The sequence below is a fragment of the Protopterus annectens genome, chromosome 8.part0, assembly GCF_019279795.1.
Source record: "Protopterus annectens isolate FY-2018-M chromosome 8.part0, PAN1.0, whole genome shotgun sequence".
Classification (NCBI taxonomy): Eukaryota; Metazoa; Chordata; order Ceratodontiformes; family Protopteridae; genus Protopterus; species Protopterus annectens.
In genome coordinates, this window is record NC_056741.1 from 1,820,213,609 (window position 1) to 1,820,239,948 (window position 26,340).

Consider the following 26,340-nt stretch of genomic DNA (forward strand, 5'->3'; position numbering starts at 1 on the left):
CTAATAGCATGGGCCGCCCCTGGTAACAGTAAATATTTACAACAATTTTACTAGAATTTCTGGCAGATACCCACATAACTGTTTTTTTATCAGACATATAAAAGGAGACTGAAACTGATTTATTCTGGAGTGACGGGGGGGCTGTAATAGTGAATAACAAGCCTGATGTATAGGTTTGATATGTGCAATGGATGGGCCCAGTTGTAGGGCAGTTTTTCAGAGACTTCCTCTTCTATGGACTTTGTATGTTGACACGTTATTAAATGCCTCTGTGCTCAGAGCAGAGGCAATGAGGTTTACTTGGGTGTACACATAGCTTCATAATGTGAGTCTGAATCCCTCATACATCAATTGTATAAATTTTGCATGGACTTGCATAGTGTCAGTCTATGCTCAGTCAGCACTTACCGTAAAACTACCTTGATACATGCTTTTGGTTCTTATATGATTTTTTTAAAGTATATGGCAATAATTTGATTTATTAAGATTTTATGCTTGTCTATAAAGTGAATAGTATAATGTACTTAACAGAAAAACATAATGGATGTTTTGCATATTGTAAAAGAAAAAAGAGAAAAATAAATGGAGGTGACATCTTTAGAAACAGAAAGGGGCACATTTCATGATAATAAATGGAATCTGAGTGGAGAATACATGCAGAATAATATACAGGATAAGTAATGTGGTTTATCAAAAGACTGAAACTGAGCAATTTAGGTAATGGAATGAATAAAAATTGGCAAAAAGACACACACACATGCACACACACACACACACACACACACACACACACACACACACACACACACACACACACACACACACACACACACACACACACACATATATATGGGTCTACCTGGTATTATCGAATTTTCACTTCACTGAAAACTTAGTTTAATGAACACCTGAATCACAGCAGTTTTACTACAAAAAATAACCAGTATGTCAGGACATTTTTTGAAAAAAAAAACACAAAATGTCACAACAGAAATGTTCTTTTGGATTCATGCCATTATATACTACAAACAAAATAAAGTAATAAAAACTCTATATATTTATACAGTGCTTCATTTCGAAGAAAGCAGTGAACTTGCAATCTGTTCAATTTAACTGATCCTTTTGTACATTTCTATAATCCTATTACATATTTCTTTCTAATAGGATTAGTTGAATCACAACTGACCACCTTATAACTCATCACTGTTTCACAATTACCAGAGAAAGATAATTGTTTCTCACCAGCTGATTCAATTTTCTAAGTTTCATTTCACAACGGGACTTCATCAAAAATGGCATTAGAATTATATATGCTTTCCTTTCTGCCAAATAAAAGTAAAAAAAAAAATTAAAATCCTAAATTTACATATATTGATTTCTGCGCAATCATTGAGAATGAGGACACAGATTTTTGTACTCCTATCTATTACAGATCAAGTGGCTTTCAAGCCTTCTCTGCAGGTCAGAAACATCACCTGACCCAAATAATAAAAACCATCTATTTAAGCACCTAATTGTGAAACACATTCTTGTCTCACATTTTAATACTACTATGTGTTTTTGCATATCTTCCCTCAAACATTCTCTATTTTTTAATGTGGCATGTTTTGCATCATAGACTTGATTTGTCTAACATAATGCATGCAGTTCCCATATGAAACCTAGAGCATCGAAAGAACAAGGAACCACAAGGGGATACTATGTTTAACCATAATTGAAATAAATAAAAAACTGCATACGCTAGTTAACAATTACTGGTTACCTGAAATAGGAACCAACACTATTAAACAACATTTAAATCAAATAGTTTCTCAGTCTGAGGGAAGCATCATCATGGCAGGGGATTTCAATTGTATTTTAGATGAAAAGGATTCTAGTACTTCAGGGAAAAGAAAGAAAACACCACAGGCCAAACAATTAACAAACTTCATGGACTCTTATCAACTAAACGATATTCATGATTATACAGATCAGAGCTCATAACAATACACATTTTATTCCAACAGATAAAACATATTCCAGAATAGATAGGATAATACTCTCTACACAAATAATACATGATTTAATAAACAGTAAAATCATATCATGTCCAAGTTCTGATCACAAGTCTATTATGTTTGAGCTTAACATCAATACTACTCCTAATGTACAGATAAAGAGAATCCCTGCATATCTTACACAATTAAAATATTTTCAAACATTCTTAAAAGAAGAAATACAAAATTTTATAAATATAAATTCACCTTCTAATACTTTAGATGTATCTATATGGACAAATAAATGGTATTATAAGAAAACAAAGTCCTGGGATGAAGATTTAAAAAAGAACACGGGATAAACTACACGTTACACCTTAAAATTAATGATAGGCTTACATCTGAAAACATTAGATGATGAAATAGACAAAATTAAGGAGGAATATAGAGCTATACTTCATCACAAAACTATGATCTCCTTAGAAAAATATAAATTTCTTACCTATCATTAAATCCCAAACAGTCAACGAACCTTAAGAACAAAACCAAAGGAATAAATAAACATAATCATATTAAGGAAATTTACTCTTTGAGGAGGAAGAAGAAGGAGGTATATAGCATACAAGATATAATAGATGAATTTAGAAATCACTTCCCACACAATCAATCAAACCACACACAACATAGAATCTAAAGATAAGATAAAAGAATACATGAATAAAAATCGATATAACAAACTTAACAAGTAACAGACAGAAGTCATAGATAAACAAATCACCCTAGCTAATGTACAAACTCAAATTAATAAACTTAAACAAAATAAAGCACCAGTAAATGATGGTATTATACCCGAACTCTATAAAATTATGCCTAAAATTGCTATCTCTTTACTTCATAAAGTTTACAATATAGCTCAGAATGAAATCATAATGCCTCCTTCATGGAAATACACATTTATATCACCTAGCCTAAAATCTAACAAAGACCCTAAATACCGTTCTTCATATAGACCCATCTCACTTTTGAATATTGATTATAAAATGTTCATGAATATCTATACTGAAAGATTAAAGAAATTTCTACCACATTTAATAGATGATGATCAGACAGGCTTTGTAACTAATAGAAGTACATTTGATAACATTAAATGAACTCTAGCCTTAATTGATTATTCCAAAAGAAAGAAGAAAAATTTGACATTAATAAGCTTAGACATAAATTCAGCATTTGACTCAATAGACTGGGACTATCTGTTCATATTACTAGAATGCCTACATTTTTCAAAAAATGTTATTGATTTACTAAAGCATCTATATAAAGCAGCCTTAGCATATATTAAAATAGGATCATACACCTCAACCAAGATACCTATCATTGAAGGAACCAAGGAAGGTTGCCCCCTTTCTCCCCTATTATTTACCCTAATAATGGAGCCTTGGGCCAATGATATATGGAAAAATAAAAATATAGAAGGGCTAGATCTTAATGAGGAAATAACTTCTAAAATCCAATTGTTTGCAGATGATGTACATATTACTACAAAGGGAAATGATTCCTCTATAATATTATTATTTGATTCCATCAATATATTTCATAGGATGTCTGGATTGACATTTAATGATAAACAAAACCAAAATCTTACCTATATACTCAAACAAAAATAAAACGGCTATAGATAATAATAATAAACATAAATATATTACAGACCAAATTACATACTTAGGAATCATTTTTGCTAAAGACATAAAATCAATAGTACAATTAAATTACAATAAATGTTATGAAAACATTCAAACTATATTAATGAAGTGGAACGTGATTCTATTCACAGCAGAAGAAAGATTAACTATCATAAAAATGATAATCTTACATAAGATCCTATATATTATTCAATCTATATTAATACTTCCTAATAAAACATTTACCAATAAGTTAAACTCCTTGATATTAAAATTATTTTGGTCTCCAATAAAACCAAGAATAGCCCTTAAACAACATCTTTATTGTTGGAACAAAGGGGGAATAGCCCTTCCAGATCTGAACTTATACTCAAATTCTTCTATAATTAGAACAAATGTACAACTTTTAGATACTTCATATTCCGCCAAATGGAAAGTATATTGGGAAACTACAGCTATTCAACTAGTAATGAAACCTCTAACTTATAAGTTAGAAATAATACAAAATCCAATGTTATGGATGTTAAAAGATTACTTTACTACACAAATAACAACCAAACACTCATTTTGCTACATATACAATATTCTGACAAATTTTAGAAATGTCATATATAAACACTCCAGATATAAATAATGGTTCTTTCTAATATTCCCTATAGCTTTTACTCAAAAAATTCTGTTAACATCAGATCTAAACAATATCACATTATTTAAACAAAATGATCTCAAGTTCTGGGTTCAACTGACTTCAGACAGAATGGTTAAAAGTATAGATCAGATAACACATGAATTTCAGTTGGACAAATCCTTATGGCTAGATATACAAACCCTCAGACTATTTCTACAAATTAAAATAGATCTGATCCCACCAACAACCGAACATGATACTAGTATATTATTAGACTTTTTTTCAGTCAGTCCTTCAGCATAAACAAACGTATTCAGGCAAACTATCCTTTATATATAGACTCATAAGAGATGACACATATTGTTGTCCAGACAGCTTCTGGAATTACTTCTATACATCTAACAATATACTTCTCTGTAATCAAGGTAAAATAAACATATTAGAATCAGCAGGGAAAACAACTCTGTCATTTAAATGGAGATTTATGCACAGATCCTTTTATACCCCTCAACTAATGAATAAAATTAACAGAAAACAGAATATATGCAACAAATGTAAATCAGGCATAAACGTAGATTGGGCTCATATGTTTTATGATTGCCCAGCTATAAAAGTATTTTGTGGAAGTGTTAATGATCTATTACAAGCATTATTCACAGATACTTTTACACTGACTAAGTATCTGGTGCTTTTTAATACACCCATATTGCATTGTGTTAAAAAGTTAAATTTGCTTTACTCTGGACACTACTCGCTGTGGCCAGAAAGAGTATAACAAAAAATTGGATATAAGATTCCCCTCCTTCTTTTACCAAATTTAAGAATACATTAAATGAAGTTTGTCATTTACAACTTATAACTATAATTATTAGAACAACTAGAAAGACCTATGCTTATCATATGTGGGTAAATTTACAGAATTTGTTGAAAAAAGATCAATAATTACAATGAATTACTTGAGTTTCATTTTTCTATATATGATGCACAATCAAAAATGGTTAAAGTACCACCACTAATGTAAAACTAATGGATGTCTCTGTTAATAGTTTTAGTAATTTTATTGTGTTGGTTATTATATATAGTCACTTGAGTTTCATATGTTATCACTTCAGAAATTACAATTTTTTGTTAATCTTCTGTAATTGTGTATAAACTTGTTTTATTTAAAAATCAATAAAACTGTTTAAAAAAAAAGAACAAGGAACCAAAATGCTAAAAAGAAATGAATGAAACACACAAAGGGAAGAAATTGAACTGTGTGTTTTTTTTAAGTGGGCCAAGTCCTTCTGCATCCCTCCCTTTCATGTGTTAAACTTCCACACCTCCCAAACCCCAAACATGTGTGTGTGTGTGTGTGTGTGTGTGTGTGTGTGTGTGTGTGTGTGTGTGTGTGTGTGTGTGTGTGTGTGTGCACCACTGTTGCATAAATGTGAAGAAGGGAAAAAATCTCCCCAAACAAAAGAATTACTGATAGTACACTCTTCAATATCATGTCAGGAGTAATTTCCTATGGAATGCAGTAATTGGTGTTCTGTTCCTTGCCTTCTTGTTATTTGAACACTTGATATGTAAGCAATTTCATCTCTGCCACCTGTATATATACACATATAAGAATCATGTCACACTGTGCATTAATACTCTTAACACTGCTGGATGTTAGTTTGCACAGGCTGTATAGTAAGCAACAGCACATTGTTCTGAGTTACTTTGCACAATACTGCATCTTCCCTGAAGCAACATCACATTGTTCGGAGTTACTTTGCACAATACTGCATCTTACCTGAAGCAACATCTCATTGTTCGGAGTTACTTTGCATGATACTGCATCTTACCTGAAGCAACATCCCATTGTTCGGAGTTACTTTGTACAATACTGCATCTTACCTGAAACAACATCCCATTGAACATCCCATTGTTCAACATCCCATTGTAACATCCCATTGTTCTGCGTTACTTTGCACAATACTGCATTTTCCCTGAAGCAACATCCCATTGTTCAGAGTTACTTTGCACAATACTGCATCTTACCTGAAGCAACATCACATTGTTTGGAGTTACTTTGCACAATACTGCATCTTCCCTGAAGCAACATCCCATTGTTCGGAGTTACTTTGCACAATACTGCATCTTACCTGAATGCCTGACAATTGCTCATCTGTAACTGCACTTGATTTTGGATTGGATTTCTCATTTAAGGGTTGGCTACTTCCATTTTTTTAGCCTTTACTCATAATGTATTTTGTTTTGTTTTAGATTTTTGTTCTTTTTGGAGTTTTAAGAGGTCTTCACTAAGATCAGTTAGAAAAGATTTTTGTTACAGACAGTGAAAAAAACCCAGCTAATTAGTGGAATGAGCTGAGGAACAGAATTCCTCATTTAACTACAAGTATTTAGTGACATTTTTATATAGGTATGGTGCTGTGTGACTTGTTTTCTGTCTGACCATTGATTTCTGTCTACATTTCATTTTTTCTACCCACTTGCCCTACTCCTGTTGTGCTTTTATAGTTGGTGGCTTTTGAGTTTCCCACCCACTGGAACTCATACATGTGCAACTCTTCATAAATAGGGTCTCATACCATATCATTGAAAACTATAGGTCCACATTATGTCAGTTCCTGTCCCAGGAAACCAATACTACCTGTTTCAATGTACAAGAATCCTTCACTGTTCAACCCAATATGATCTTCATGAGGGATCTCAACTAATCTTCTATAGATTGGAAATGCTAAACCACTTCTAATGCACAGGCTCAGCAATTCATAAACTTTGTTAGTACCTGCATCCTAAAAGAGTTGGCCTGTTTTTTTTACCAGGGATACAAACATACTTGACCTTGTACTCTTGAATGTGGGAAGTAATGTTCTTCACCCAATGTAATGCCCTTCTCATCAGATCTGACCATAAGGCAGTATTGCTTGAAATAAGAATTAAATCCTTGGACTTAGTGGAACCAAAAACCTTTAAGAACTATTCCAAGGTTAACTTGTTTCTACTACGTGCCAACTTCACTAAATTCCAAGCACCCCCAAACCCAGTAAATGGCAAAGCATATGCTGAACTTTTTAAAAAATTCCTGTACAGCCATATTGATATCTGTACAGAGCATGCTGTGCCCACTCATATTAAGAATAAGACAAACTCTAAAGACAAGCCACCCTCGTGGAATCACAATAGCAATCAGTTATACAACAAAGGTAGGAGGAACAAAGTCAGACATAGTAAAAACTTAGTAAAAACCTTTTGACCAATCTCAACAGGCAGCTAAGAGTGTTAATTAATACTTCAAAAGTGAAATTTGAAGGAAATAGCTTTGCAGGCAAAAGACAGCCAGAAAGCTTTCTATAGCTATGTCCATAACCTCAAGGGAAATACATAACAATGCACAGAACTTATTGTAAATGACATCACCCACACTGAACCAGAGGCCACTGCCAGCTGTGCGGCTGACAGGTTCAGCTCAAATTCCCCCCAACTTTTCCCCAGTAGTTAAAAGGAAATACAGCGTAACATAATCCTGCCAACCATTACTAGGGAGGAGGATATCAATGCACTTCCAAGGCCAAAAACACTGCATCAGTGGGCTCTGATAACATCCCAGGATGCTTACTAACTTGTATAAAGCATAACCTCTCTAGTTCACTTGAATCTCTTGTCAGTTGGAGAATACAGTCAGGTTTTGTGCTCAAAGAACAGAAGATGGCTACAGTCTTTCGCTACACAAAGGAGGTCCAATCACCGGTCCGGGTAACTACAGGCCTATATGCCTGATGAGACTAATATGCAAGACCATGGAAATAATCATCATGCACATTACAAATGATGACACAAGTAACTTGCAAACATGTGACCCATTACAGTTTGGGTTTGTTAAAGCCAGATCATGACGATTAAATCTGGTGGATTTCTTTGAGAGGATCACCAAAGCACTGGATGAAGATAAGACTGAGCATACAACTTACATCAACTTGGCTAATCCTTTTCATACAATACCCAACTCAGGCATTATAGACAAGCTCACAAAATTAAGTATGAACTATTGAGGAATATCACCATATTTGTATGACCTAGTGAAAAACATATATAATGGTACTGCCAGTTCAGTAAATCCATCTCCTCCCTGTGCTTTGTTTGGTTCCAGTTTGTTTAGCTCTTTTTCAACATAATCTAATTTGATTTAAGTATTTGAAGTTACCTGGATGTCACTAGGACAATTTGTCACCCCCTTTGTGGATGCCAAACTGCTCTGTATAAGATTTTGTAAATATATTTATAATCGGTCATGTTGGAGAATACATTTTAGAAGCTGCACAAAGTTTATCAGTGTGTATCTCTTTACTCCTACCACATCGTATGTATCTATAACATGGTTTTCTATTATGCTCAGTATCTTTATATACATTTTCATATTTTTTTCTTGCTCTTGTCTCACACAAGATTTAATTTATCTGCCTAGCTTGTTTATTTCAGTTTTCAAAATCATGGTTCAACATTTTTCCATTTCGTATATATTGTTTTGTCTTTTACCTTACCTTGTTCTTATGCAAATATATCCTCCTGATGTTGTGTGCCTTAATCTGGATGTTAAACACTTCTGATTTTTTGCATTCAAACAATTTTTATTTCAAAGTTTGTCACATTCCCTCTGCATTTTTTCACTGAATCCATCACTCCAGCTAGTGTTACTTACTGACTGTTTTACTTACACATAATTTGTTATTAATCTTCTGTGCATTGGTTAAGATTTCTGTTTGACAGAATTATATATCAGCAATTTAAACTTAAAAACTCAATGATATCTGCACATCAATGGTAGTAAAACTTTACATGAAATAACAGTAATTTCTTTAGAAACACAAGCAATGTCTAGTATGTTCCATTCCCTGGCAGGCTTTTTTTTTATTTTTTTACAATCTGAAGTAATTGTTGCTCCTGAACATATGTAGTAAAAAATGTCCTTACTAATGTTGCTGAATCAATATTATTCCCGTCTGTTTCTGGTAAATTGTAGTCTCCAGCTACTATTATTTTTCTGTACTGTGTTTCATGCAAGAAATGTAGGAATTCTGCTAGATCACCAACACCTGACTGGTGGTCTATAAACTTCAACAATTGTTATATGTTCCACGGTTGTCTTTGTTGTCACAGTTACACAGTCTACAGTATTGGTGATATCACTGAACATGTAATAGTCACGAGTCTCATAACAATCATTAATTCGTAGCATAACACCTCCACCTGATTTTTTTGTTAGAATGTCTGTTACAGTAAAAAACATTTATACCCTGACAGAACTGGTTTCCAGTCATTGTTCTTTAAACATGTTTCACAAACAATAACAAAATCATTCTTGTGGGAACACAGAAAATTTTCCAACAAAAAACAACTTCATTACTAATGCTCCCAGCATTAACAACCATCAGACATATATCAAACGTTATGATAGATTTTGATGTGACAAAAATCCTGTCTTGTGTTTGCCAAATATTTCAGAATATCTGCTGCAAAAATTATCTTCCCAGATCTTGACAAGTGTGTATCTTCCTGCCTAAACATATGTGTCCCTGAAATTAGGCGTTGATGCTTTATGCATTTTTATTATTTAAAATATGACATTTTTTCAAGTAGGTATTTGCCCAAAATATTTCTTCATTCACAGTGACTTGACTCAGCTATCAATATGCGATTTATGGAAAATATGTCCTATTATACCATGACCCCCCCATTAATATTCCAAAACGTGCACGCTGATTGGTCAGCGTGCACGTTGTAAATCAGCTTATACTAATGGAAAAAGGTCCGGTCACCCGGACATTTTCCATTAGTATAAGTCTCTTTTAAAACACTGTCTTGCTATGTTAAAAGAGTTTAACATAGCGACACAGGTTTAAAAACGTAGATCTCCGTTGCTTTTAAAGTTGTCTCGCCATGTTAAACTCCTTTAACATAGCGACACAATAGTGTAAAAGCAACGGAGATCTTGCTTTCTCCGTTGTTTTAAACCTGTCTATGTTAATGGGTTTAACATGAGACAGCTTTAAAATAAGCAACGGAGATCTCCGTTGCTTATTTTAAAGCTGTCTCGCTATGTTAAACCCATTTAACATAGCAAGACAGGTTTAAAAAAAAAAAAATTTATTTATTTATTTATTTTACATTTGTTAACCGGGCTAGTCCAACTGGATACATGTCCATTTTCAGTGGAGGCCCGGGGAGAAAAGCTCCTCTACAGTACTACTATAGTAAGACTAAAACAAAAACTTTATCAGAATATATCAACATATACAAATAATATCTAATAACATATTCTTTAAACCTTCTGTTAGAATTAAGAACATTTGAGTACAAATATGAGGTACAGTAAGAAGTCTCTATTACTTAGAAAAGTGTACAATATGACAGTACAGATAAAGTACCTAGTTAGTCTAATACATCTTTAAAAGAAGATGGAAAGTAGAGATTTAGTTACTTTATTAGAAGTGAGGTAATAGAAACAGCTTTGTAGAGAGTTATGTAGAGAGTTAGATATACGAGATAAAGAGAGAGTGGAAAAAAATCTCATAGCAGGGAGATATGAAAGGTTAGTCTGGGTTATTGCAAGAGCAAAGCCAGTGGTTGGAAAAGAAATGTTTAAGTTTAGTTTTAAATAGTGGGATTGATTTTTGAGTGGTGAGGTCTTGAGGTAGTTGATTCCATAGTTTCCCAACTGAGTTTGAGAATGTGGAGTCACCTGCTGAGTTCTTAGAAAGAGAAGTATGAATCAGTATTTTGTTGGAGGAGCCAGGTTTTTCAGATTGCTATAGGGTTTTATGAGGGTGGAGAGCATTGGGGTATTGTCTGGGTGGTAAAGAGCTTTATGGGCAATTGTAAGTTGGTTAAAATGTATAAGGTTAGGTAATTCTAGCCACCCTAGTTTTTAAGGTTAGAACAATGGTGAGTCCTATATGGAGATGCTGTAGCAAATCTGGCAATATTATTATAAGACGTAGTTAGTTTGGTAAGATTATATTTAGAAAGCTTTGTATAGATTGGGAGGCATATAAAAGGAAGAGATTAAGTGGGTTCTAGCTATAGTGGTTCTGGCTTCAGGAGTAAGGAAAGATTTAATTCTATACAGAGAGCCTAGTTTTCTGTTAGTTGATTTTATTGTAGAGTCAATGTGTGTCAAATTTGAGTTGGTTGTCAATTGTAATGCCTAGTAGTTTGGTGTTATTGTCTGGGGAGATAAGGATGCCATTGTTGGCTGTGAGAGAGAAATTAATGGAGGGAGACAAGATGGTGGGTGTAAAAATCAGGAGTTTGGTTTTCTTTGGGTTAAGGAGGAGACAGTGGTTGGAGAACCATTGCTCTATGGTAGTGAAGGTATTTTGTGTAAGGGCATCTCCGTTGCTTATTTTAAAGCTGCCTCGCTATGTTAAACCCATTTAACATAGCAAAACAGTAAAAAGCAATGGAGATCTTGCTTTCTCTGTTGCTTTTGGCCACAGCTCTGATGTACTGCTTAGGCATGCGCAGTACATCAGAACTGCCGCAGATACCAGACAGCTGTGGAAGGGCAGCAAAGAGGCATTATACAATGCCATTATTTAAGAAAAGTAATTATTTCTTTTCTTAAATAATGTCATAATATTAATAACATGCCTGGGTGTGGGTAATGGATTTACCCACGGTTGTCTTTGTTTGGTCCCTCGGGACCAAACCACGCCAACCGTGGGTAAATCCCACATTACCCACACCCAGGCGTGGGTTATTGCTATAATACAGGTACAAGCTATGCTTTCTAAGAGGGCTGCAAGTTCCCAACTAACAATCAGAGAGCCCATGTGGATGAGATCATTTGTACCAAAGTGAATAAAAACAGATCCATGCTTCCTTACATTAAGGTATTCTAAAGCCTTTCTCACGTCCTCTATTTTTGCTCCTGGCAAGCATAGCACTATTCAATGTTCAATTTCGTCTCTGCAAATGTAAGTATCAGTTTCTCAAATAACCGAATCGTCAATTATAAGAATATTATTTCTGACCAGATCTAAATTATCCTCAATTTCTAATTCCGTAATATCTGCTCTATCAATAGTTAAGGAATGATCTGCATCACCGTTAGTCTTATTAATCTCACTATTTTCATTGTTTATTACATTCACAAGCGTTTTGCATCCAGCTCACAGTGTGCATCTGCAGATCAAGCCATGTTGTCAACTTTTGGGCTGGATTCACGATGGCTTGCATGGAGTCTAAGAGTCATGTAAGACTCCATGCAGCCATCGCGATCCAGGAACAGCCCGAAATCCCGTGTAAGAGACCAGCTAAAACTACTGTTACACGGGCAGGGCGTGGATGTGCTAATCACCTCACTTGCAGCCGAAAGGCATGCAAATGAGGTAGATTAGCGATCCACGAAGCTGAAATCAGCCCATGTAAGAGACGTGTTAGGTGCAGAAATGTACTCAGTTGACAACTGAGTACGTTACTGCAAATAACACAATGGAGCCATGACAGCTCCAAATAAAGTGTGCATATGTTGCAGTCAGCATGCCAATGGCTAAATATGTGGCCATTGACACAGTAACCCGATGCAAACATGAAATAAAATAAAATTATTTTTTTCTGTGATCGGCGATGTTTAAATGCAGCGCAGCCCTGCGCAAACGGGCTGCGCTATATAAAACATAAAAATCAAGGTTTGAAACCCACAAATGTGGGTTTTATGTAATGCATGGATTTGCAATGCAGGGACTAGCAGACCAAAAACAACATGGCCACCGTGTTGTGGTTGCGAAGGGGGGAAGCTGAGTGTAAGACATGTAACTAAGCATTAATAGGCAATCCTATGTAAATGAGTGGTAGGATAGTGAATCACAATGTCACATAGCAAATGAGCACATTCGTGTAGTGTAAGAGTTAGATAAGGGGGAGTAACAGAGTAGGAGGTAGGTGACATCACAGGGGGGAATGTCAGGAAGAAATCAAGCTCATTGGAGCAAAGTGGTATGTGAAAGATGTCAATCACACAGCATAAAAAGATGAGTGTCAACAGATAAGCATGGGAAAGTCAAGAAATGGAAGGCATACACTGTGGCCAACACCAAAGTTTCTTGCTGTGTGTGCATGCGCGTGTGTGTGCGCTGGGAGGCGCGAGTAAGACAGAGTGCGCGTGTATAAGGCAGAGTAAGCATGTAGGAGCCTGTTTAAAGATCTGTACACCTGTTTGCGCTGGTGTCCATGTGTTTTAACCCGAATAAGCAGATTGTAGTCCATGTAAGCATGTGTTTTCTGGTAAGCACGCTGCTCCCCACTGCGGAAACAGAGAGGAAAAAGGAAGCAGAAGAAATAGTAGGAAACTAGCAGGGAATACTGGTAGAGCTAGCAGGTGAAAACAAATAGAAGCAGGCAATTACACAGGCAGAATACTAGCCTAGCCCAGCACTCAAAACACTGCAAACAGCATTGCAGTATGTTTCTCTCAAGAGACACTGCAAGACAGGAGTAAGCTAGTAGAAGTGAAAACTGAAAAAGCTGCACTCAGACCAAACATGCTAGGGGCTGCCATAGCTGTTATAAGGAGACATAGGAGACTTGCTGAGGATGGTGACAATGCAAATGCTGCCAGACAACCCACAGTGAGGAGACGGAGAAGAGTGTACAGGCCCAGGGTCACCTACCAGGGGTTACATGAGCTGGAGATAGTGGGGCGCTATAGAGTGGACAGAGACCTTCTGCAGCAAATTGTTGAGCTGTGCAGGCCACGCCTCACACACAGAACCAACAGAGGGGAACCCATCCCAGTGGAAACCAAGGTATGTGTTGGCCTAAGAATATTAGCAACAGGTACCTTCCAGAGACCAACTGGTGATATGATGGGGATATCACAGGCATCAGCCTCCAGGGTACTGCACCAGTTCCTGGATGGCATGTCAGCACATGTTGGTGAGCATGTATATTTCCCCAATGCCCATGAGGTATTGGCCAGCAATATGTGTCTCTTCCATTAAATAGCGGAATACCCTGAGGTAGTGGGTGCAATAGACTGCACGCACATACTCATCAAAGCACCAGCTGGTGAGCAGGGTATGGCCTACATTAACCACAAGGGCTTCCCCTCCATCAACTGCCAGGTCGTGTGTGATGCCCAGGGCATAATAATGAATGTGTGTGCTGGCTGCCCTGGGAGCTACCATGATTCCCATATCTGGCATTTGACGCAGCTGTACCAGACATTTGCCAATGGGGACATCCCACATGGTCACCTAGTGGGGGATGCAGGATATGCACTGGAGCCGTGGCTGATGACACCCATCAGAAATGCACACACACCTGAACAAGAATGCCATAATGAGGCACACGCACAAACACGTAATGTAATAGAGCATGTGTTTGGGCTGCTCAAGTCACGGTTCTGGTGCCTGGACACATCTGTTGGAGCCTTGCAGTACTCACCAACTACATGTACCCAAATTGTCATGGTATGTGCTATGCTACATAATATGATTCTGCAAAAACAGCTGCAGCAGGACCAGCATAGGGCCGGGACAAACAGCCCCCCACCATTGCCAAGGCCATCACAGGCAGAGCATGACTCAGGGGAGGAACAACCTGAGCCTGCCCCAGTAGGCAGAAGGAGGTGTGCCCAGTATGCCCTGGCCTTGGCAAAGAGGCAATGCATAGCACATACACTGGCTCAGTAGGAATCCTGGGAATGATACCCCTCTCTGACTCACTCATATAGTAACAGGGATGCCTAACATGACACAACCTGCTCTTAAACATGTACAGGGAGTGTAGTATGTGCATCCAACAGAGGCAGCCCTGCAGCACCACCTGAGGCATGATTGCCATGTGTTAAGCAATGTACCACCATCTAGTATATGCAAACATGAAGACCCTGCCTAACATCTCACCCTCACCAAGCATGATGCCACACTATGAAGACAACAAGATCAAGTACAATAATTGGCTGCAGTATTGCTGTTAGCAAGGGGGAACACATGGCTGACAGCCTGGGTTGACATGCCGAGCAAGACATGATGCCCCACCTGCTAGGTATGGCACGCACCCAGCACACCTGGCTGTGTGGATACTGGCAAAGGCTGTTGTCACCCCCACTGTGCCTTGAATAGGTAAGGCTGGAAACACAAATCTACCACCATAGGTAGCACAAGGGATAACAACCTGGACGTAATGCTACCCAACGCCAGAAGTCTAACCTGCAAGGTGCATGCAGACCAAACCCACAACAGCATGGGGAATGGTAATATCTGTTCTGTAACAGAAACCTAGGTCAAGGCCCAGAAGAGCACCCTAATACTACCAGGTTATGCCTCATACCATGCTCTACAGCTCCAAAACATGGAACACACGACAATAGGAGTGTGGCTATCAGTAATTGTCAAGGATAACCACACGCCCGGGTTGGTACCACAGCAAGAAGCAGCATGGACTATCCACGGGCAAGTAACACTGGCTCAAACTGTATCCCTGTTTGAAGCTTGCTACAGACCACACTCACAAACCCAGGAACCACAGCCAGCCTTCCTGAAGACACTTCAGAGTATGAATGTCTCAACAAATACCAAACAAGGCACACACAAAGTATGACATAGGTGGCAATCCATTATGTATGGAAGAAGTAAGCAGGGACCTAGGGACACAAGTGGACGGTAACCTGTCATGTGACACTCACATTGCCATGGTGGCCAGGAAGACCTGCTATATTGCCTACCTTAATATGAAAGGATGCACATGTAGATCAAGAGAGGTCACTGTGGCCCCATACTCTTCCCTTATCAGGCCCACACTCGACAACAATGCCCCAGTTCAGATGTACCTTACCTTACACCTGCAGCAGTTAGAAAGACCCCAAATGTACCTCACCAACAGGATAAAGGGTCCAAACATTGGACATTTGCAGCCTGGTTGAAGCAACCACAGCCCAATTCAGAAGCATATTGCCCAGTCAGAGGTGATGTATGCCTGATGTACAAGGCCATGCCCAATCCAGAATGAATGGACATGCTCCACTGCAGAAACCCCAAATCCAGCAGAGACACCACAGTGAGATATCTGAACCTCCACACATAGATAGATAGGATGTGCTGGAGGGACAGATCCATAACCCAGAGGCTCCTTACACTCTGGAACAGAATCCCAGTCCATGATAGGCTGAGCTCCACACTCAAACTCAACAAGAGAAATCTGGTGAAGTGCATGGGAGATAGTAGGTGTACACTGGGGGACATCCCTGTGTCACATCTAGTAAGGTAAACCCTACAGGGGCATAATATGCACATTGCAAGGGGTGTCGAAACTCACACATAGTCTGTCCATGCTCAAACAAGGCCAGGGCAGATAGCCTAGTATGAACCTATGGACCTATGACGATACAAATTGTACAGGACACAAAGGATTAACACACAGCTGTCCTACCTGATGGTAGGAACCATGGTGATAATCCACAGATATGCTCTGCAGCACTCTAATATCACAAACAATACACCAAACCCATACACATTGCCAACATCCTACCTAACAGATCCCTTGCAAACTCCCCACCAGCACCTAACTGCCAAATATCTATCCCAGCAGAGTACTGGCCCCCTGGCATTGCAGATGCTGAGGTAACAGCCAGCATCCACAAAGCACAGCACACAGCATCAATGGTATCAGATGGTGTCCTGGGTTGTGTCCAACAAGTACTGTAAGAAGAATGGAACAGAAAATAGCAGTACTGCGCACTGTCAGTCCTACCACAGGATATGTACCCAAAGAGCAGTGTACAGCAACAGTGGTCCCTCACCACAAAGGGGGTGCCTGAATGGATACTGCAAACTATCACCCCTCAACCCCGACTATCTAGGTTGGCAAAGTAATGGAGAGGATGATCATGGATCCCAGGAATAATGAGAATGGGTACCTACAGACATTGGACCCTACCCAGTGCGGCTGTCATAGGGCAGATCCTGCCCCTTACACATGTCTGACTCATGTGAAACATGCACCAAGGCCATTGGTGTGGGGAATGTGGATCACACAGCCTATCTGGACCTTGCTAAACCCTTCCATACAATACCCTAGGTGGTGGTACAGATAAGCTCACCAGCCTAACTATAAACCCCTATGCAAGTAGATGGGTTGCAAACCAGCTCAAGGACAGAACTGACCTGGTCAGACATGCTGCAGCCATGGCAGACTGCAAACCAGGTACAACTGGCATCCCACAAGGCATGGTCCTGGGACCTCTCTTGTATGCTATATATGTCACATAGGTACAGGCCAACATGGAAGGACTCTGTCTGAACAGGTTTGCAGAGGACTACAAACTGTCCACCATTTCGGACCCTCCAGCTGACACAAGCAACCTACAAAAGGCACACATAGAAACAGACAAGTGGTGACACAGCCATGTCAACAAGCAAAATGCAGAATATTGTATAGTCATCCCCTGTGGAAACACAGTACATGGCCAGAAATTACCACATAGGTGTTAACCCAGTAAGTACATCAGGAGCAATAAGAGACCTGGGGACACAAGGTGATACATATCCTGCATGTGACAACCATGTGTCTGTAGTGGTTACAGAAACATACCATATACCCACCTAATCATGAAGGTAAGCACAGCTCAGTCAGGGTAGATCAATGTGCCTCTCCAGTCATCCATCAGCAGCCTCACAATTGTGTACAATAGCCCTTCAGAGATGTACCTTAGCAGACACCTGCATCAACTGGAAAGACCCCACAAATACCCCACCAGGAGGATCGCAGAGCTGTAACAGATGCCATGTGTTACCTGATTAAGCAAACTGCAGCTCCACACAGTGCCATACCACCTGGCTGGAGGTGAACTTTGCCTGATGTATAGAGCCATGACCAAGCTGGTATCAATGGACATTTGGCACCATGTAAAATCTGAATGCTAGTGATCTATGCAGCTGACAGGCCTGAACCCCAGCACTGACATAAACAGGACATGCTGTACCGATTGGTCCATAACCCAGAAGCTCACTCCACTCACGACTAAACTCCCACTACAGGTTATCCAGGGAGTCCCTCATTGACTGTCATCAAGAGGAATCATGATGACTGGATGGGAGATAGTAGGTGTACCCTGGATATCACCTGTATGTCACGGGTAGACAGAGGCACAGCACACTAACCGTGACATATGTCATGGCAAACACCAGTAAATGTGTGTTGAAGGACAAACACTCACTGACTAGCATTACAAATGGACTAGGGCACATGGCCATTGTTTGTCACTGTCCACACAAGTTGTGCAATACATTAACAATGTCGGACAATCATGTACTATGCTGTCCATATCTGAACAAAATGCAACATGGTCATATCTGCACACCTGGCCCTCAACCAGTCTGGTGTGCTCACTATAAATATTACAAGCAGTGATAGGACTGAAACCAATTATACTGTCCACCACAGTGAAAGTACTGCACCAGTACACTATACAACAATACAACTGTTTGGTCAATAGGAAAGGATGTTGACAACTGTATGCAAACTATCCCATGGCGACCATGCAGGCACAGCATAATGCCTGTTAGGTTCAGACACAAAGCAGTTGGGCAGTAAGAACACAACCTGATGTCTAACACTCAACTGTACATGTGAAATAAAGATGGCGTCCACACACAAACACAAATGTGGTGGTCCACAGATCCCAACATAAGGAAAGGTCACACTGGGCATGCTCGCACACTTAGATAAATGAGACATGTCAGTCAAGAAGCCATAGAAACTGTGAACTGGGCATGCTCACACACTTAGGCCATGTCACAGTTCAGCAGTTGCACACACATATCTGGCATTTGTATGTGTTAACACAGGAACCTCTCACAATAAAGAAATCTGCCCAGTGCACACAGTGAAGTTACAACAGAGACATAAGTAAAGTACTGGATCCCACTCATATGCAAACATCTTCCACAGTACACACGTTGTTTATAGAGATAGGGAAGGCTATGGCAATAAAGACCCACAAACAGTATATGAGCAACAGATACTTGCATCTGACAGGTAAACATATGGCCGTAGAGTGCAATACTAGACTGTTGTCCCTAGGGAATACAGAAGGCTATCCACAGTGTATTTGGTGTCTGCCTCCACAGTACAGTAGGCCACTGTTCCTGTGCAAAGTTAATGCATAGATATGCCCTCCCCTGTACTGATGGATAGTAACAGATGTACATACTTCTTCATACATAATGATGTCAGTACACTATACATATGTCAGGAGCAGAAATTCAATCCAGTAATTTGAATAGTGCGCTCTGCTAATGCAGCTCTCACAAGTGCCATAATATAGTTAGGTAGGGGCTTGAATCTTGCAAGTGCTCATTGCGTGTGTGAATGTGTGTGGAGGAGTAGTGTGTGCAATTCCATGTGTAAGAAAAATGTTCCTTTTGGCAACTAATACAACACAACACATGCTGCATATTCCACTGTCTAAACAATGATGATGTCAGCACTCTATAAGTACAGCAGGAGAAAGAAATTCTCCCAGTAATGCAAATAGCGCTCTTTGCTATTGCGTCTCTCACAAGTGTCATAACATAGTTAGGTAGGGGTTTGAATCCTGTAAGTGTTCAGTATGTGTGTGGGGGAGTAGTGTGTGCAATTCCATGTGTAAGACAAAATGTTCCTTTTGGCAACTAGTACAACACAACACATGCTGCATATTCCACTGTCTAAACAATGATGATGTCAGCACCCTATAAGTACAGCAGGAGAAAGCAATCCTCCCACTAATGCAAATAGCGTGCTCTGCTACTGCGTCTCTCACAAGTGTCATAACATAGTTAAGTAGGGCTTTGAATCTTGCAAGTTCTCAGTGTGTGTGTGACTGTGTGTGTGCAATTCTATGTGTAAGAGAAATGTCCCTTTTGGCAACTATTACTACACAACACATGCTGCATATTCCACTGTCTAAACAATGATGATGTCAGCACCCTATAAGTGCAGCAGGAGAAAGCAATCCTCCCAGTAATGCAAATAGCACACTCTACTACTGCGTCTCTCACAAGTGTCATAACATAATTAAGTAGGGGTTGGAATCCTGCAAATGCTCAGTGTGTGTGACTGTGTGTGGGGGAGTAGTGTGTGTGCAACTCTATGTGTAAGAGAAATGTCCCTTTGGGCACCTAATACAACACAACACATACTGCATATTCCACTGTCTAAACACTGATGATGTCAGCACTCTATAAGTACAGCAAGAGAAAGCAATCCTCCCAGTAATTCAAATAGCACACTCTGCTACTGCATCTCTCACAAGTGTCATAACATAGTTAGGTAGGGGTTTGTATTCTACAAACACCATTTGTATTTTTGTCACACAGTTTGTCCATGTGTGTGGTGTGTTGTTCCCAATATTGCATGACATACATTATATCAGTAATGTCAATGCACACATGATGTATGTGTGTGCCACCTACACATATGTACCTGTGAACTGCAATAGTTCCCATGTCTGAAGCCTGCCTCATGTGAATACATGGAATATGCATCAGACAACTGTATGACTGGTGTTCTGTGCAGGGGCTGCATGTGGTATGTGACTATACAGTGTGGGTTGTAGATGGTGTCATCCCACCAGCGAGGGATACATGACTGGTCTGGAGCATATAGTCCACATGTTGGTGATGAACAGGTGCAGCATGTTGTCACCTCTTGTGGGAGTGGTAACAAGTTGTTCCATAGCAATGCAGGGAATGAATGCTAAGAACCCTTCAGATAGGGTCTTGGAGCTAGAGTAATGCTCACACTCTATGTTTGGGTAGTCACAGTCCACCATATTATGGTGTTTGTAGAGACCGACATATTCCCAGTGTTGTCAGGAAGGCCAAGTGGGTTTCCTGGGTATGGGAGGGTGGTGTGTGCCAGGCTATGAACCTGAAGGCAGTCTAACGCACTGTTAGTTGCACATGGATAGGCTCTGATGCTTTGTGCTGTGCCAACAACCTGGGGGTGTGTGTATCTGAGGTGCCTTTGGATACATCCCCCCCTGTTCTGGTTTGGTGCATGTGTAGGGGACGACAAGCATGGTATGAGGAATGACCTGGCAGTGATGGTGTACACCTGGGAGCTGTGTAACAGGAGTCTGTTACTGCACGGATATTGCTGTACCCCATGCTAAGGACAGTTTCCACTGCATGCATCTTGAGGTTTACACTGCTGTTGTTGAGTAGCATTTTTATTAGTTTCCTATCTCGTGTGATACCTGTGTAGGTGGCTATGTAATGTCAGCCTTGCATACAAAGGCACTATGTGTGTAGCAACAGCCTCTGCCAATATACAATGGCCCATGGGTGACAGGGGCAAGCTGTCCCAAGCAAAGCAATGTGGCTTGTCCAGCATGTAATCCCACACTGACAGGCATTGGATCCCCTTTGAATGTCACCGAAACATACGTTAATTGCAGAAACTGATCATCCTGTCTACATATTGTGGCAGCATTCTTGGTGAGGGTAAGATGCTACTCAAGGTCAGGGTCATACCAGCCTGTGCCACAGGCTCAGACATCCCCTCTATGTCCCCTAACATGTAGTCCAGGGTGGTGCATCAGAGGTCATACACACCGGCACAGAGAATGATTGAGTCATACTTCTATATGCCTTGGAGTGACCGGTATGCTTGTGTTATGTGGTGGATCATAGTGCCCGATGGGTTTCTCAGTGTGACCTTCACCTTGTTCAGCCTGGTGAGCAGGATCAGTGTACCTGATGATAGAGGTACCTCATACAACTGTAGCAGGTGTGTTGTCAAGCCGTATGGCCTGTGACTGTTTGGCACACAGGCTTTGTGAACTATGTGTTGCATGTGCTCTGCTCTGGCTTAACAATTGTTTGTGTGTCTGCTTTGCAGGTGTCAGCTGCTCAGGCAGGATGCTATTCTGAGAGTCCAATAATGTACCTGTGTGTTTCTGTGTTTGGACTGCGGTCGTGGCAGGTCTATGGAAGACTGGTACTGTATTCACTGTAGTATTCCACTCCACCTGACAGGGAATGCCAGTGCTGAGTTAAGAGAGCTTAGCCCCCAGTTTGGCTATGTGGTTGCATCTCTCACATGTGTTGTAAGTGTATGGGAAGGGGAGAGGGTTGTCTGTGTACATGAGGCAGCTGTAACATTGCCACATGACTCACAGATTCACCAACTGGACCTGAGAGTAAATTGACAGGTGACCTTTGCACATGCTACCATAGCGTTGTGAATCCCATACTAAGTAACGACACATAGGGCCAATGGGGAACAAGGTACTCAAGGTGAGTATGTGAAGGTGTAGTGCTCCTGATTTGTTAGTGCTGGTATATATGAATGCTGTCTTGAGCAAATGCAAGGTAAGTCATATGCAATGTGTTACAGGCAAGCTACATGCAAACAGGACAAACAGTGACATTCTGTCAAGTGAGACATGGACATCAGTACAGTAAGCAATACAGATGTCACTAGGGATCCACAGAGGCACTGTAAATCTGCACTGCAGGTGGAATCAGTGTTTCAGGAACATAACAAGCAAACATGCATACAAACAAAGCTACAGTCAGCAGGCCTGTATGTAGACTATGCTACAACAAACAAGGTGTACGACTTCCAGTAGGTAACAGTGCATATATGCAGGCACTATAAGCCTGTACCCAGACATTCACAGGTCAGATGGGCTGGGTCCAGCCACACCCCTCACAAGTGTATAGACCACGTACCTTCGTAATGTTGAATAACTGGCCTGATACCCAAGTGCTCATACCTGTAAAAATACACATGTCAAATAACAGACACTGAGCCCTCACTCAGCAGTTCCAGACTTAGTATGATGTATGCTACCTGTCATGGCACCACAGTATCCTTGACATGTATGGAGACTCTCCCTCCTGTCATAGTTAGTTCTGTGTTTTGGTGCTGTCATGCATGGTATGAGATGTGACCTTGTAGTGCTAGTGTGCTCTTGTGAGCCTTGAACCTGTTGTGTAGTACTGCACAGATATCAACACCCTCAAACATCCTCATTGCAGAGTCGAGTGTGGACAGCATGCAAGTCGCAGTTGACATGACCATCATTGAGTATCAATATGTACATTGTTGTATCCCCTGTGCTACCTATGTAGGTGGCCATCCCTTGACAGCCTCACCACCAGTATGCAAAGATGTGCAGACAGTACACTGTGGCAATTACTATGGGTGTACAAAACAATACAATGACATTCATACTGTAACTGCATCAGGCATGCTGGTATATACCCACAATTATATCATTACACTGTACTGTTGTCAACATCATACTATTACAACACTTCTATGTAGTCACCCTGTGCATCGGCACCATGTTAACCTGTTCCTGCACCGAATTTACAGATTGCAGGAGGTGGCACAGTTTCATCATATGCACAGGGTGTGTACCTGGTATGCCTGAGTCTGCCACTGATACAAGCAACTGACATGTCTGTGTGTGTGTGTTGGTGAGGGACAGCAGTACAACATGGGGCAATGTTGATGCAGTGTGTGCGGTAGCCCTAGGTGTTATCACTTTGCATTTGTGTATGCATGCACACAGTCCCACCTCATGGCTGCTATATACAGGTGTTTGTGGACAGCCACAGACTGTATGTGCCAGGTCATACAGATCACTGTCCGTGGCCACGGACATGGTACCTGTGCCTGGCAGGGGTGCTACGGACCGTATCAGTTACTAAGCCAGACTGGGTACTGTCATCAGAAGCAGGTGGTTGGTGACTGGAGACAGGTCCCTGTTGGGACTGTCCAGCGCCACGTGCACGTGGTCTCCTGGGGCGGTCTGATAACAGCACAGATTCAGCATTGCTGGGGCTGCTGCTGGCACTATGTGAGCGGCCGCGGGCCTGTTGTCTGTGGCATACGGCCACGTCGATGCCTCAACTGTCCACCATTGTCCTGGCTCATGGACATGTAGTTATGGAACAGATCTAATGTGTCCCCCCAACATCTGTCAATGACCTTGGTGAAGTTACGGATGGCAGCCGCAACATCACGCATACTGTCACTCATAGATGTGCAACATGCTCTCAGCTCCCTCAGACCCTGTCTGGTGTACCGTTCCATACGTGATTGTGCCTGCATTACAGCCTGAAACATAGCCGAGGTTGAAAGACCTCTGTGGGTACGTCTGACAGGGGCAGTACGCCCACGCGAGAACCCCTGGACGTCTGCCTGTGTGGTACCATGTCAGGACCCTGGCCATGGCTGCTGTGTGGGGATGCATGTGCCACTGATACCACATTACCCTGGTCAATGCCCACTGTATCCTGTCCATCACCTAGGGACATTGGTGACAAAGGATGTATTGGCAGGATGACTGTGTGCATTGATGGGGTCGACAGCTGTGTAGTGTCAATTGGCTGACCAATGACAGGCCCTGGCACACCTACCTGTGCCATTACACAGGTATCATCATTATCACTATCCACAGCAGCTGATTCAGGTTCCCTGCTGCACAACACCAGAGCAGCACCAGAACCTGTGGGAGTAAGACAGGAAACACAGTTTACAATGTGTACACAATGTCACCACTGATACACACATGCACACATGCACACATGCGCACATGGGCACATGGGCACATGCACATATGCACATGCACACATGCACACATGGGCACATGCACACATGCACACATGCACACATGCACACATGGGGACATGCACAAATTCACACATGGGGACATGCACACATGCACACATGGGCAAATGAACACATGCACACATGCACACATGCACATATGCACACACCTCAGTATATGAGATATCAACACACAGACACAAACACACCTGCAATCAAACACATAGCACGACTGCTTCAACCTATTATTACTGTTAGTATCAAGAGTATTGAAGATTATGGTATTACACACTCACCAGCATGGATAGGCTGCCTTGCTGTTACACCAGAGGGACCTGCAGAAAAGAGACATTTATTGTCAGTGGGCACAACTGTGCCATTGATACTGTGGGCATGATACAGTTCAGTAGTGCAACAGTTAGCTCCCACAGGTGTACTGCTGATATTGAGAATATCACTCTTGCACAATAATTACCAAGATTACAGCTACAAAATGAGGACACACCTCACACATGCATAACCTAATAGTGTACAGAACGGTCAACTATACACATGGCATGTTACCTGCATGCTCCGTGTCCCGCTGCTGTGTGGCTCCAGCCTCCATCATTACACATGTACGCTGCTGCTGTTGCTGTTGGGCTGGAGCCACAACACTTAGGAGTAGTCCCTCCAGTCTGGTGAGGGGGGGATGTCTAGACACCCCACCACCTGTAGCAAGCTGCTTCCTGTGGATATCTGACGCACGCTGATGGACATTTCTAAATAAATCACTGCATTGATGGCATACCTGCTCATATGTCCGATTATGTGTGCCTATGTCATTTTCCCGATGGACCAGGTCTTGCCACAGTGCAGCCCTCTCCTGCTGGTTCTGGCTGGTGCGGGAAAAGAGTACTGCAAAATCCCGCACCAGGCTCTGGTGTATCTCTTCCTCCTCTGCAGCGGAGTACACAGGGTTCCGCTGGTGAACCATAGCCCTGAAAAGGAGAAGGAAAATATGTCAGCAATATCTGTCAGCAAACTATGGCACACATAATACACATAATACTTGACTGTAGTGATATAACTTAACCACCATATATAGCATCTGTCTGTCTATTGGGGGATACACATGTAAATGACCAGATGTCAGTGCTCATCCGATAACTGTGCAACAGTACCTGCCACACTCCATACGACAGACTAGTATACTGCAGCAGTCAGCACACTGGTTCAGGTACAATGCACAACCTCACACTGGGGGTTTGTATCAAGGTACTGTATGGGGAACATTATCAGCCCATGCACTGCACACAATGCATGTTACATATTTCACTGGTAATGCACACTACTCTTACTTGCCATAACCCTACCTACACCACAGGGACATACAGGGTAACACAGCACAACATATGGCAATGTAGTATGTGTTGATCACAATACCTCACAGATCTGTCTCTGGCCTCACACCAAA